Below are 16,338 nucleotides of genomic sequence, written 5' to 3' on the forward strand. Positions count from 1 at the left end.
CTCTGTCAGTTCTAGTTTTTTTTGTTTCAGTTCCTACCGTCCTCCTTTATCTGGGCTTGGGGACCGACTAAAGCACTGGTTCCAACCTTTTTTGTCTCCTGACCCCATTTTAACATCACATATTTCTGTCGACCCCAGACATTCAAAACAAAGACTTTTTTTTTTTTTACTAAAATTAATTAGTTTTTGATCCTTTAATGGATTTATTGGTTTGTTTTAGTTTTATCTTCTTGGTAAGTTCTTTTACAACTGGTTTCGCTCTTTTGAAAACATTTCGTCTCTCATCCAAGAGACTTCTTCAGAACTTAAAGACCTTTAAGTTTGTTTGTTTTTTAAAGGTTTTCCAAGATTGGGTTTTTAAAGGCTGGTATAATCGGAAAAGTTTGGAGCACGAAAAAGCTTATGGATCAGCTGATGATCCGCATCCAACAAAGTGTTTTTACACTTAAGATAGTATGCATGAGTGAACTTCCACTACATTAAAAAACAGATACCACGTGATAGGAACACTTAAGTCAAAGTAATAAATATCAAATTAAATATGAATCTGTGAACTTTAAATTCAGTTTTAAGTTAGCTGACCCAAATAATTAATCAGTCTATCTCAAACTTTGTAAAATGTACTGTAATATCTAACTAAAAAGTAATAGTTAAACTGTATCTAACTAAGAACAGCATGTTTGTAGTATCACTGTCCTGTGAGAATCACATACCTCTAAGAAGTCAAGTTTTCATGACCATAAAAACAGGCCTGTTTTCAGCTTCATGATAATGCACTTTTGAACTACTGCAAGAGTGTTTTAAAGAGGAGAGTTTCACTGATTATTTTCCTCTTATAACATCCATCAGTTTAGTCCATAAAATGTCAGAAAATGGAGGTAAATGCTAATCCGCATCTCCCAAAGTCTATGGCATCATGGTCAATGTCTTGTTTGGTTCATAACTCCAATTCTGTTCTGACGTGTTGTAGAGGAAGGAAACCAGAAAAAGTACATTTTAAGGAAGTGGGAAGTAAGTTTGACCAGACATCTGTATCAGTTGATATTTACTGATATCAATATCTGTAAATAATATGTCTTTCCACCAATGGCAGAGGCAGATATTCATCTGTCGTGTTATAGTAAAGGTTTTTCCATAAATAATGAGACAAAGGGCTGAGAGACTATATTTAGGTTTATAATGAAGAGGGAGGTATCATCAACATGGCATCAGCTATCGGCCAAAATGTCATTTTAAATATTGGTATCAAAGACTTTTACAGTCAGTGCATCCTTATTCTAAGATCATTAAGCCATTTACTGATTATCGCAATAATTTTCAAGTAATTTTGTAGTCAACTCAACAATTATTCCTTACAGCTCTGCTTTAGGACAATGACTAGTTGACAAATAGTCAACGGCAAAAATCAATCAACGACTGATTTACAGGTCGTTAGTGATGTCATGCACTTTTGTTTTAGGAAAAATATAAATTTTATGCAGAATGCAATTCAAGTATTTAATTGTTTAACATACTTTGTTCGGCACTGTAAATGTTGTGCACTACATGTTCTTGTTAAAAGGAAATAAAATGTATTTCAATGCTGCAATAAATATAAATAAGTGCCATTGTTTTTTTGCAGTTCATAATCTGACTATTCATTACATATTCATTCATAGACAGACGTCCATCCTCCAGGAGGTGGGGTCAGTTTTTCCTTCCACTGTCACCAAGTGTTTACTCCTGGAGGATTCTGTTGGTGTGTGTGAATTGGCTTAAGAGTCCGGTTTATACCAGCTCTATATGTAAAGTGTCATGAGATAACTTTTGTTAGGATTTGGTGCTACATAAATAAAATTTGATTGTTTGATTGATTACAGTAGGTGATGACTTGACTACTGAAATTGTAATTCGTTGCAGTCCTACTTTATTTCAGTTTACCACAAATATTCGAAATCAACACAATTGGAGATGCATGTTTCTCATTGGATGGACAGATGGGAAACTGAAAATATGAAAAGGAACTAAAGCTGTCTGACAAATGGAGTGGAGTAAAATTAACATCAGTTTCCTCTAAGATGTGATGGAGAAGGATAAAGACAGACAGAAAAATATCAAATGAAAATCCTCTAGTTCAGTATATGTGTAAGACTTGTGTCAAGGTATTTGGTCCCATTCCACCAGTGAAAATCATCCCAGTCCATGTATGTTTGGACTGAATGGCTCCTCTTAAGGTCAGCCTTTGGTTTGGTGAAGTTGTGACCTGAACTACCCACTCGCATCCCCTCCCCATGTCTGAGACATTAGAAGCCAGGAGCTGGCTAATTTAGTCTCCATCTAACACACAATCCCTGAGGGTGAAGGGGAGGGAGAGGGAGGAAGGGGTCGCTGTCATGGCAACCAACAGCTATTTTGTGTTTGCATTAGTGTGTGAGTGAGGACTAATGTTGAGGGAGCCGGGGGGGGGGGGGGGGCAGACTGAGATAGATAAAGGAGTGTAAGGAGACAGAAAAAGCTCCAGCAGTTCTTCCCTTCACTGAACCTCAACTGAAACATGCACGTGTTCACAAGGACACCACTGAGCTCTGGTCACTATACTTATCAGAATTATTATTATTAATCTTTCTATGTACTTACATATATTTATAGATGTATATGGACTTTGTGGTTTTTTTTTTTTTTACAGAACTATGTGTTTTTTTATATTATCCTTTATCTGACTCCCTGAACGACCGCACACAAGTTCCTATGTGTATATGTATGCACAAATGGCAAATACAATTTTTGAATCTTTGACTTATTATTATCATTATCATCATTAATATTATCAGAATCATTATTAGATTTTTTTTTTCTAGGATGATGGTGGCATGTGAACTAAAACAGGGTTTGTTCAGGTCAAAACAGACACGATCAACCCATTTAGAATAAAAAACACAACAGTACAATAGAGAAAAGGATCATTTAACCCATAAAGATCCAAACATGCACTGCAGATCAAAAGCATCTATTGATCTAGATATTCAACTATTGATCCATTAATACTATCAATTCATGTCAATAATTGCTGTAAAATACAGTTCATCTTTTCATGGTCATCAGAGGCTCCGTAGTTACCGTGGAAACACCGTCATCTTCTACAACATTGATTCACCAGTGAAACTCATGGAGTTGGATCAGTGACAGTGGATGGACACACTGGGTTTATGATCAGATAATGACAAATTTTGATAAAAAGTCACTTTTTCTAAAAATTTTTCTGATTTGATAAATGACCTTTGAATTTACTCTGAGCTTTCATGAACATCTCCATGATCAGCAGATTAAATATTTGAAAATTCAAAATACAGACAATAATATTATAATAAATGGTGATAAATCACTTGGCAAAGACAAAATATCATTTGGAAGTTGTGACAAAAATAGTTGTGGGTCTTTAAAGGTTAATACCTATGTGCATAACTAGGTTATCAGACTTTTTAAATGATGAATTTTACGCTAAATCAATCTAATAATAATAATAATATTTGGACACAACACAATGGCAGGCAGTCAACCATTATATTTCACTAATTTGTAGGCAGCGTTGACAGTTGTAAGAATAAATGCCAAATATTTATTTAAGTTTGATAGTCGAGAAAACCACATGGTTATTTGGGGTTATAAATTATCTATGAAACCAGTGCAAAAATACAAAACAAGGTGAAAACATTATGTCTTGAGTTTGGAATCAAAAGAATCTAAAGAAAACAAGAAAAGCACTCGGAGAGTGCAGACCTCCGCCAAGACAGATCTGCCCCACCCCCATCCCCCACCGATCACCACCACAATTTAATCATTTCTTCCTTGTGCCAGTATCAACATTTCCTGAAAATTTTGTAAAAATCCATCCATAACGTTTTGAGTTATCTTGCTAAGAAACAAACATGCAAAGAAACAAACAAACATGCACGCAAACACACAAAGCAAAGTAATCACAATACCTCCTGACTAGGGATGTAACATTAACCGGTATAATGATAAACCGCGGTAAAATTTCCAACGGTTAGTATTACCGTTTACATTCTAATTATTATGATAACCGTGTTCGATTACCGCACCTAGAAAACTCACAGTACTGTTTATTTCCTGAAGACGCAGCGGCACTCCAGGCGTGTGTGCGCAGTTTGTAATGTTTGGCCTCTGAAAACATGGTGGAATGCACCTGCATGGACACAGCTCTAGAGATTCAGGGATAGCGGCTCCCGCACGGACCCAGTCCGTCCAGCTGCGGGTCGGTCCGAACAAGCACGCGCACGGACTCGGTCCGTCCTAGCAAGCAAGCGCACAGACCCGGTCCACGCTAATGTTAACCCCTTCCCGGCCCCCACTGATTCAGATCCTCACCCAACACTGAAACCGTCTGAATATAGATACTCAGGACAAACTCATGTCAGTTCAAATGGGCCCAAATGAGTGAGCTTCAACTGTACAAAGACATGTGATATGTGTAAAAATAGGACCAATGGCCCTGTAGCTTACCAGCCAAATTAAAAGCTTTGGGAAATGTATCCAGATGCCATTTGTTATCAGCCAGTTAGGTGTATTTATTATATTACAGAAATAGCCCATGTTTTGGTCATATTCCAATCAGATCTGTAAAAAATTCAAATTCCAACTTGATATCCTTGATACTTACTGATTTATTGGACCAATCCACTTCCTGTCTCTTATAATGGGAAAATTTTTCAAAGTCACACTAAATCCAGAATCAGATCTGGATCGAAATAATTTCAATACCTTGTGTTGACATCATCATAAAGAACCTGTATACCAGGTTTGAAGTCAATCAGAACTGTAGTTTGGGAGAAAAAGACGATTGAAATTTTTTTCCCCATAACAGCCCATGTTAAATTTTCCGTAAGTTCCCGGATCCAGAAGATCCTGATCAGTATGTGGCCATTATGTTTTGGTCATCTCCCCATCAGGGCTGGACTGTAGAAATTTACACTGGATATCATTTATATTTACTGAGTTATTGCATCGATCCACTTCCCACCTCTTATAATGGGGAAATTTTTCAAAGTCGCACCAAATCCAGAATTAGATCTGGATCCAAATCATTTCACTAACTTTTGTTGACATCATCCTAAAGAAGCTGAATACCAAGTTTGAAGTCAATCAGAATTGTAGTTTCGGAGAAGAAGACGATTAAAATTTTTGTAAGGGACGACAGATGATGATGCTGGACGCTACATGACGACAATAGCTTACGGCCTGTCGGCCGGTAACCTAAGAACCAAAGGAGAGGAGGCTTTATGAACTGAAGGACATTCAACAGTAAATCCAGTGACTGACCTCCAGAGGAACTGGACCATATGACACTGTTGTGGTTGGTCTGTCTCTCACCAGGAGTGAACCACTGACCAGTCTGGATCAGATCAGCCTAACATGTTTTAAAATCCTCATTCTTTCAGAATATTTACATTTGTTCATTAAATAATTCAGGAAAATATGACTGTTTCACTTTCTGTTTGTGTGTGTACAATAGTGGATATGTGTGACACTGTGAATGATTTGATCTGGAAAATGTTCAAACAAACTCCACTATGACCTGTCCAACTACTTTTTTTCACACTCAAAAACACCTAAGGAATCAATAGGAGAATTGATAAGGAATTGGATTGATAAGCAGAACTGATAATGGTATTGATCAAATTCTGTCAGTTCCCACCCCTGGTGCAGATATCTCTTGTGTCCATAAGGTGCCAACTTCAATGCACATTTGTATGTTTGTTGTTTACATGTTATTACTTGAATGTTTCTGCAACAGAAAGTACATTGTGCATGTTACTTTATTAGTTTTTTCAAAATACAACTTGGTTATATTATTTCAGTGTGTGTATAAGTACTTTTTGAACATTTTGAGCACATTTCAACAACACCATGATAATAATGATAACCGTGATAATTTTGGTCACAATAACCGTGATATGAAATTTTCATATCGTTATATCCCTACTCCTGGTGGGGGTAATGAGTGTTATCTACTGACTGGTAGCTAATAAACCTCAGTGTGTGCAGTGTCTGACACTTGGTAGATTACATTTAAACTTTTATTGTACTGCTGCTAAATATGATTGTGTAATGTTAGCTGACTACAGTGAGGCTAAAAAGCAAAATGCACAACAAGCAAGCAAGTCGTCACCTGGATTTCACAAAAAAAACGTTAAATCCATCCATTGGATAATTACCTAACTGATACAGGGAGTTCAATCACATTTCTTAAACAGTCATTAATTTGCTAGGGGGTATAAACCACAAAGTCCAGACCTGAACCCCACTGAGAATATTTGGGATGTGATGAAGAAAACTTTATGCAACGGTCCGACCAAGGTGTTGGAGACCAAATAAACACATCACAGATTTGTGGCGCTGATAAGGCAGATGGGTAGCTGTTCTGTTAGAAGGGAGTCTTATGGGAGAACTGACCAGGTCGTTAATGTGAAATCTTTGTATCAATGGTAGGGAGTTAACATGTATTATGTTTGTCCTGATTTATGTATGCAAGTAAAAGACAAACAGAACTTGTTATCCATTGGTACTTCTTCCTACTCCTTTTTGAGCATGTTTAATTTTATTTATTTATTTTTTTTCTCTTTTGTTTACTTATCAAGCTTTTATGTATCGTTACTGATATTTTATTGGTTGGTTTTGTCTTGATTTCACTGTCTACATGTTCAAAATAAAGATGTCAATCAATCCATGGTGACAGATCTCATATTAACCCTTACACTTCCATGCGAAAAAGACTTACTTTGCACAGTTCAAATTAGCGTTGTTCAGTGAAGCATGAAAACTGACCCAGGACACTGGTGTCAATCAAGGGAGAATTACATGGACAATAAACACATATGAGCAGATTTACAAACTGTCTTTGCATTTTGGTTTTATGTTGTTTTTTCTGAGTCTACTTTTTTCTGATACACCCTGTATTGTAAAGACATTTTTTAAGACACCACCAGATAATATCTAACATTAAAGAAATGATCATTTCATGAGACAGTGACAGTTTGAGGTGCTGTGACAAGTGAGGTCCATTTCAGGCAGTTCTCCAGTCTACAGCCACTTTTACACGGAGATCCAGGAAAAAGGTCAGATGGTGTTCCCACCTTTTTTCCTCCACTGACTGATTTCCACAGTCAAGATGAAGGAGTAACAGAGATGAGACAGGCTGGACTTTTATGCAGCGGACCTGCGTTCACCAATCAAAGGGGCGGGGACCTGGGATGGGAATGTATAAGAATTTAATGATCCAATTCCATAATTGATTTTACTTACTGATCCAATTCCTTATCAATTCTCATTGGGTGAGGGAATAAAAGAGTACAAATGGGTTTGTTTGCATTAACTGTCTATTATTTACATCTCGGCACAGAAAATATACCATATACAGTATGCAGAAATAATAAGAGATGACGCTGGGCCCAGACTGGGGGGGGGGGGGGGGGCACACCATACGACTGTACAAAGTGAAAGTGAAACTTAAGATGCTTTACTAATTCCTCTATGTCTCCCACTGTTAAGCACCTCATTTTCCTTTTCTCTACCTTTGAAAGCTTTTATTTGAGGGGGCAGGATGTTTGTCCCCCCACCCAGAACCGAGTCCAGATGATGCCCTGGTGTTTGCTCTGCTGGTAGATTCACAAGCATCGCTAAGAAGCATATCAGACACGTGACATTCCTGTAAATGAATTACATGCTGTGGACAAATGTTTTCACATATTGGAGGGATCTCCCCCTTTGAACAAATGGAAGCTTTGACAGTGTTCCAGTGTTCCCAGTGGAACCGGTGTCATCTTTACACCTAAAATATACACATACTTTGGAGTGTTTCTGCCTCGATGCCATGTTGGCTACATTCTATACCAAAACAATGCAGCATACGTGTGACATCATCACGCATGCACAATGAAAGTGGAATCGATATGCAGAATCATTAAGCAGGCAAACGATTCCAAGGACTTGAGCTACTAGGAACTGGCTCTCAAAAAGAACTGGTTCTCGATTCCCATCCTTAGCAGTGATGCAGCGCAGCGTATAGTGGGATGTATAACTTGCCTGTCTGAAAAACCCTGAGCACAGCAGTGTTTCTAACCTCTCCAGAGTCTTTCACCATTCCACAAATGTTCTCATGGATACAGTCTTATGCCTGAAGTGCCAACAGCTGGTGGATGTGGGTGTGTTCCCAGTTCCACATCTGTCTGGTGGCATTGATATGTTTGCTTACTGTACACAGCCCACGCCCATTTTTGAATCGCCCTGGCGAAAGGGTCACACACGCATTCATCCAACCATCCCACCTTGGTTGCGGAACGAGATGTGTTCCTTTTCCATAGCGTTCCTGAATCGTGGTTCCACCATTATCAGGGCTCTGTTCCTACCTCCAGAAGAGTTACAGAAGTGGAACAGAGGTGGAACCACATGATTAACCATTTCATTTGCACAGACGACGGAACAGAAGGAAGGGGGAATATTTCCAGGATAGAAGGGGCTTATGTTTCTTTAAATCCTTCATCTACTGTTTATTTGACTGTTGTTTGTTTTCATATCCAACTAATTCTGTAAAGCCCTGTGAGGAAACCTTGTTGTGATATAGGGCTGTACAAATAAAATTTAATTGAATTAAATCACTGAAAATAAAGTTAAAAATAACCCAACATATCATTAATTTCTCCAATCACAGCTAAGAAATCAACTCTGCTGAACCACATGTGATGTCAGTCTAATAGGATTACCTTTTCATCATCAGTGAAATGGTTGAAATCGGAATCTTTAGACTAAGTTATAACATTCTTTTGCCACTGCCCATAGTTTTGACTTTATGGATTTGAACCATGTAATTTGTATTTGTCTTTACAGAGTTACCAGAACAGTGCTATCGCTAAGGTTTTGGCCATTTCACTAGCAGATGCTCAGAACCCACACCTGTTGTGTAGGACTTTTAACCCATAAAGACCCACAACTATTTTTTTCACAACTTCTAAATGATATTTTTTGTCTTTCTTGAGTGAATGATCACCATTTATTATAACATTATCCTCTGCATTTTTCAGTGAAAATCATCCATTTTCCTATATTTAATTCACTGATCATATAGATGTTCATAAAAGCTCAGAGTAAATTCAAATGTTATTAGATCAAATCAGAAAAAATTTTAGAAAAAGTGACTTTTTCAACAAAATCTGTCATTAATTGAACATAAACCCAGTGTGTCCATTCACTGTCATTGATCCAACTCCATGGGTTTACTGGTGAATCAATGTTGTAGAGGATGACGGTGTTTCCACAGTAACTTTGCCTTTGAACGTCCAAATATGGTCATATCTGATGACCATGAAAAAATGAAGAACTGTATTTTACATCAATTATTGACATGGATTGCTAAGATTAATGGATCAACAGATATTAAACAGTTTAGATCAGTAGATGCTTTGGTCGACGGTGGATGTTTGGATCTTTATGGGTTAATAAACACAAAGTATAGTATGTAATCCTGATGAGTGTATATGAAATGTCAAATATCAGGATGCATTAGGATTAAGGTCATATCATATTCCCATAATAATAAATACAGGATAATATGTGTGGGAATAGCATTGACATAGATATGCTAATCGTAGCATTGAATATTTAATAAGAAATATGGATAAAGATGTTAGCAATAGGGACTGTAGCTTATTAAATGGAACAAAGATCAAATAAAGTCACACCAACATAAAAAGGAACGTGTTATCCTGATCCTCCACAACAAACAGCAGCTGATTTGGACATTGGGTCCTAGAATAATCATCTGCTTTACTGCTCAATAGAAATGAAAACCTGCACAGTGTTGGGCGTGGGTTGTACAGGGTTGGGAACCATTGGCCTAGATATCCCAGCAACACACACAGACACAGTTGGCATGGTTAGGCCCAGGACTGTGACCTGGTTGTGCTGATTGATTGAGTTAGGACCGAGCAGAAGCCGGGAGAAAAACAGGGTCGAAGGAGCCAAAGCTTCCCAGAGGGGGGTTCTAGCTGAATGTATGGGGTACCTTTGGGGACAGAGGGGGAGGTGGGGGGTAAAAGAGGGGAGGGCTGTCCCTTTAGCTGTCATTTCACCACTGTGTCGTTTCCATCAGAACCATCAGAGCAGGAAAGCGGGGCAACGGGGAAGGTCGGCCCTCGCCCGGAGAGACTGGTGGATGGTGGGGGGGTTGGGAAGTGATGATGAGGGGGAGTGCTTACGGAAGTGTTAGCCGGCGTTTGTCCTCTTTGATGGCATTCATTAAAATGTATTACTATTATTTTGTCTTTACTGATATAGACCTGGAACGATTACTCAACTTGAATGTGCTGCAAATATTGGTTCTGCTGTTGTTTCACACGGACACTTCACTGTGACGCACGTCATTTGACTTGATTTTTGTTGTTTAAATCTATAGATATTTTTAAGTAAAAACCATCTCTAAGGCAAAATACCCCAGAGATGGTTTTTAATTTCTCTCAACATTGATTTTGTTTGTTTTGTTTTTGAATCCATGACTGATTTTAAATGTTCTGAATGAATAATTTTATATTATGGGATAAATATCATTGCATTGGTTAGTTTGGTTTAAATTGTTATCGTTGCTTCAAAAATGCCTCAGAGATGGTTTTGACTTCATTTCTCTCAACACTGATCTTTTTTTTTTTTAATCTATGACTATGATTTAAAGTGTCCTACATCTAAATTTCTAAAATAATTTTCCTGCTCTGATTCTAAATAATTTTCTTCCACATCGAACCATCTACTTTCATCACATCTGACTGAGGAAGAAAAATCTACCATTAAACCTGAAGGAAATATGGATCTTTATAAACTATATGGATATAAATATTAGTACACATCATGGCTACAGCTCATACGATGTCCTGTTCATGCTGATTTGAGACATAAACATCAATATTTTAGGTAATATTGATGTTTATGTCACAAATCAGCATGATTTCACCACCATGATATCACCATCTTTAGTCATTTTGGAAGCAAAGCAGGGATGCACCGATCCGACTTTTTCAGCTCCGATGCCGATACAGGGGCCTTGCATATTGGTTGATACCCAATAACAAGGTTCTCCCCCCTGGGACACTCACCCAGGGGGACGCAAGCACATTGTGTGTGTATGTGTGTGAGTTGGGGGGGCAAGTGAGTGACATCATTGTGCGTGCGCGATAGCGACTACTGTTGCACATCACAACAGTATAAATCAGTCAGAATATACAGCTGCCCCCCCTTGGTCGCAAATTCGTTTTCAGGGGGCAGCAGGTAGTCAGTGATAAGGTGAGGGAAGCTCACTTTCACTTTCTCACAGCTTTATCTACTGAGCTATAACCCACCACGTCCTCCACATACAGGTCCCTCACGTTACTTTTAGAGTTATGTTCAGCATGTATGATGTCGCCTGTGTCGCAAACATTTAAAGGGAAAGGATCAGTCTTACGGATTGGTTGCTTTTACAAATCCCTGAACCAGCTAAAATCCTGAAATCAAGGCCAATATCCCATCCTAATATTGGATTGTAGTAACCTTAAAGCAAAGAAAACAATTTAAATAAAATTCACCAATACAATGCGTTGATGTTTTTCACAATTTAAACTATATTATGACATTTAATAATCCTACTATAATGGACATTCTGTGTCCGGTGCATCTTTGTCCGACGCGTGTCCTGATGTTGCAGCATGGGAGGGCGTACGGGTGCAATGCCGCTGTTGCACCACGGGAGGGCACTATCGTACAATGGCACCACGGGTACAATGCCGCTAGTAATAATAATGGATTAGATTTATTTAGCGCTTTTCTATGAACACATACACAAAGCGTGTACATAGGATCCATTAGTCATTCGCTCTCACATTCACACTCTGGTGGTGGTAAACTACATTTGTAGCCACAGCTGCCCTGGGAAAGATTGACTGGTTTGTCATTATTGTTTTGTAGCCCAGACCCTTGTTAGAAAAAGAAACACCTGAATTCAACTTGTCCCAATACTTGTCCATACATTGGTAAACATGACTTTTTCAGGTACCTCTAGCTCCGTGATTACTTTGTAAAGGAAATACAATGTTCTGTGACAGAGACTCCCTCTCATCTAACTGAAATACTGGTGGACGCCTACAAAGGTTCCAGTCAGAAAAACATCACTGGCAAAATTTATATAGCTTTGAATTCGAAGGACAATGACATATTTTCACACACACACAAAAAAAAAAAAATCAATGGGAGAGACCTGCAAGAGGAAATACCAAATGAGATATGGTCAGAGGGATGGAGATCTCAAAGTTGTACAACAAACTCACTGTCCTGGAGGGATTTTTGTTTTTAAAAAAAAGTCTGGTCCACTTCTTTATAACACCTGTACGGAAATCACACTTTTTTGGAGTTCAATTTTCTTGCTGGAGGGAGTGCGGATCACTAGAGGTAGATCAAGCACATGTATTCTGGTTTTCTCCTGGTATTGTTGGCTTTAAGGGAGATATGATCAAATTGATGTATTCAGTTTTTGGTGTTCATTTTGATATATCATTGGCTACTTTTTTTTTTAGCATTCCCCCAGAGGAATTATGTAAAAGTGACGTATATCTATTTAGAATACTTTAAAGCCATCACCAAATATTGGCCAAAAAAGGATCCTCACTCAATCTCCGTGGTGAAAAAAATTGTCAATCATATCCATTTAATGGAAATGATGACCTGTAATCTCCGCCTAGAACAACACAAGGGTGTAAACTGTTGGGAAAAAAATAGGACTTTTTCATTCAATGTGTAGACAGTAAACAGTATGTAAATGTCTGAATGCACCTGTGACCATTTCTGTTTGTTTGTACCTTTTACTAAAACAATAAAAAAATTAAGTGAAAAAATAAATAAATAAATACTTGTCCATACACTGTATCTGCATAAAGCTATTACAATAAATCAATTTCACAACAGAGACAATTAATGCAATTTGGTTATGTTGCAAAAGGTGTAATGTGGAGAAGTTTGGTGCTGCTGTAGCCCTTCCTATGCCTCAGGGAGCCACGTAACTATACATAAGCTGAGTCATAGTATTACCAAAAGGAAATACACTCTAGTATGTCATGGTTGACACCTAAACAGAATGCAGATTGTGTCCAAAGACAGGCCTTCATGGTTCCCCCTCTGACTAAACTGCTCTGTCATACAATCCTTTAAAAAAGATGGTGGGAGGAAAAGCAATCCACCCCCTACTCGAACCCCAAGGAAGGAAAGAGCTTCATAAAATACCCTAATTGACCACAAAATAAAGTAACAAATCACTTTACTCTTCCATCCACTCCCAGACAACCCAACCACCACTGCCCCCCTCCCCCCACCCCTACCATCACCACCACCCCCGCCCCCACCATGCAACTGGCGATCCTTGAGCTAGGATGCACCTGTGCAGGGGAGATAAGACCCTCTGAGGGGCCCTCATTGTTCCACCCTCGACTGCATTGTTTGTCATTCCAACAGATGAGAACGAGGGTGGAATGGATCACAACTGAAACTGAAAAAATGCACCAACTGGGAGATTAAAAAGAAAAAAAAAAAAAAACATGCTCAAAAATGTTTGTCTCACAAAATGGACATTGGTGTTTTCAATGAGGAAACAGATGTGATAAATATATGAGATTTATACGAGACCCTTTGTACTTTATGCAGCAGAGTGATTTTAATCTGTGACCTTTGTCCTGCTGATGTTTGATTTCTGTCTCTAATGACTCCTGCGTGACAACAAACTCTGAAACTGCAAATACAGCTAAGTGACATATTACAAGAAGCGTTTTCACATTAGTCAAGACTGATACTCATCATGACTTAACGTGTCAAATCAGTATATCTTTCCGGTCTAAATGCTGATTTTTGATCCATAGTCAAAGTTGAGGAAATAAGACGATAGATGCAGATGATCTACAAGACAGAACAAGATGTAAAAGACTCTAAAATGACAAATTATAAAAACAAAGCATCAAAACCAAAACATATCTGTAGTCCCTGATTTTGTGATTTAGTTCCAATCGTGTCCATTTTGTTTACATTAAATCTAAAAGCAGAACATTCCAGAGAATTAGAATAATAACATGTTCAACACCATGATATACAGGAATACATTTAGGTAAAAACTAAATATTTCAGTGTTTGGATGTGTTTCTATTCACACTTGAAGTAAAACAAGTCAAACGGTACAGATGAAATTAAGATGAAGACTGCAAAGCCTTCAATAATATTCATTTAAGAGTTATTAGAGTTTATATTTTTCTATATTGTATCACTACCAAGTTAGTATTCTGTGCTGGGTAAATAAGTGTCCTCTTTAATATCTACTTTATTGTTACTAATCCAATTCTATTTTATCTCATATGTTGCAGGATTCAATTAAGAGTAATGTTTAGCCGCTTCCTCGACTGTGAAGATAGTTGAATGTCTTTAAAAGCAGCAATAATGGACGTTCAGTGGTTTATCCCAATTAAAAATATATGCGTTTAGATCTTTTTGCTTCATATCTGTGTGTTTGAAGCTGCTGAGGCATTTTAAGGTTTAAAATAGGCTCCTGTCATTTGATAAGACCAAAACAAATGAGCAAATAATGAAAATCCAGGATATTAATAATTATTTGACACCAGAAAAAATGGAACGGAGGCTGAGGGCTCAGGATGTCGTGGTTGTTTTTAAGGTCCTGCTGTGGTTTGGGATTCGTTAGTTACCCCCCCCCCCCCCACTCCCCAACAAGAAAATGTTACGTTCTTTGACTAAAAACAGTGTTGATTTTCACAACATTTCTTATTACTACAGCATTTCCCCATGCCTTACAGAGGTTTATGGAATTTAAGGTTCCTCCTGCAAAAAAAAAAAAAAAAAAAAAAAATTCACATAAAAATGAATATTGTCAAATAGGGATGGAAACATGGCCATAAACTGTCGTCCCATTTTTCCTGTCAACATAAAGTCAAGATAAAACATGATTTACAATAATTTTCTGTACTAAAACTGGGAATTGATTTATTGCTTTAGCCAACGGACCTTTTACAAACTACAGCTATGGGTAGAGGTCGGCTCCAATAGTGGACAGTAAATAATACTAGGCTTCCTTATAATGAAAATAATGGTTCACAAGATAAATACCACTAATGTTCTGTTCCACATGTAGGCTATTGAGTAATGACTTTGAGTCTAATATTCACTGGTAGTCTCTCAGATTTCTTTGATCAGGTATTTATTCCTTCATGACTTTGACTTGGATGTTCACTCTGGTTAGTACACATTAATTTCTAATCAAAATGTTCTGGAGGGGAGAGATAGATAATGTTGGTCAATTAATTGGTTATTGGCTTTTCCCTCCTCTAATCTATCCTAATGTCAGCCTTACAGTATCCATCATTGGTCAACTTGCACTAAAACTGGATATAAGTGATATCAATAAACAACGTGGATTAATGCTTGCTATTTTTTTTTTTTTTTTTATAAAATACTCATTATTTACATACAATAATAGCACCACTGATCTGCAATGACTGGAAAAACGTCATCCCAATGAAAATATTACAAAGCAAATAGTTTTGGGTTTTTTTTTCATCTTTAGGAAGACAGAAGAATTATTAATTTTGCACTACAGGTAAAAAGCTAAATCTGGCATAATCAAATAAATCTGATATATTACTCTGCCCTAGTGTCACATTATTTTGGACCATTACTCTGGAAATGGACAAGCTAAGAGTGATTAATAATAGGGGTGTTAGAAAACATTGGTTCTGCAATATAACGCAATATTTCATTTCACAATACTGTATCGATATTAAAAAGTACTGTATCAATATTTTTAGGTACTTATTCAAATGGCGATATGGCAGAGGTTCATTTTTGTTTTTTTGGTTTTCTTTATTGTTTATACCTTATTTATTATTATTTAACACTGTTTTATTAAATAATGGTTATTTGAAACATCCTAAAAACACTTTTTACTGTCTGAGAGGCAGATGGTAGTTCCTTTGGAAACTAAGACACTTAGAAAAATTTTGTGATAAAGCATTAGATCCTGTTCTGATCAAATAAAAATGTGTTTAGTATTTGTACATATTTCTGTTGTAATTCAATTCTGCCAGGAAATACCCTTTTAAAAAAAAGAAACAAAAAAATTGCCTTTTTAACAGTATCATGATATATCGTGATATATCGCATCATGATCCTCGTATTGTGATTTGTATCGTATCTCCAGATTTTTGCCAATACACACCCCTAATAAATTAGCAACACCCAAAAAGCATGACATTCTTTCCACATGGGCTGTACGTAAAT

The 16,338-nt window shown here is 37.4% G+C and overlaps 1 protein-coding gene across 2 annotated transcripts in view; it reads right to left on the reverse strand.

Moving 5' to 3' along the window:
- Window positions 1-16,338, reverse strand: part of trim8b (tripartite motif containing 8b) — a 32,640-nt gene that overhangs the window by 13,533 nt on the left and 2,769 nt on the right. The window lies entirely within an intron of this gene.

Source organism: Sphaeramia orbicularis, chromosome 19 (genome assembly GCF_902148855.1).
Source record: "Sphaeramia orbicularis chromosome 19, fSphaOr1.1, whole genome shotgun sequence".
In the NCBI taxonomy this organism is placed as follows: domain Eukaryota; kingdom Metazoa; phylum Chordata; class Actinopteri; order Kurtiformes; family Apogonidae; genus Sphaeramia; species Sphaeramia orbicularis.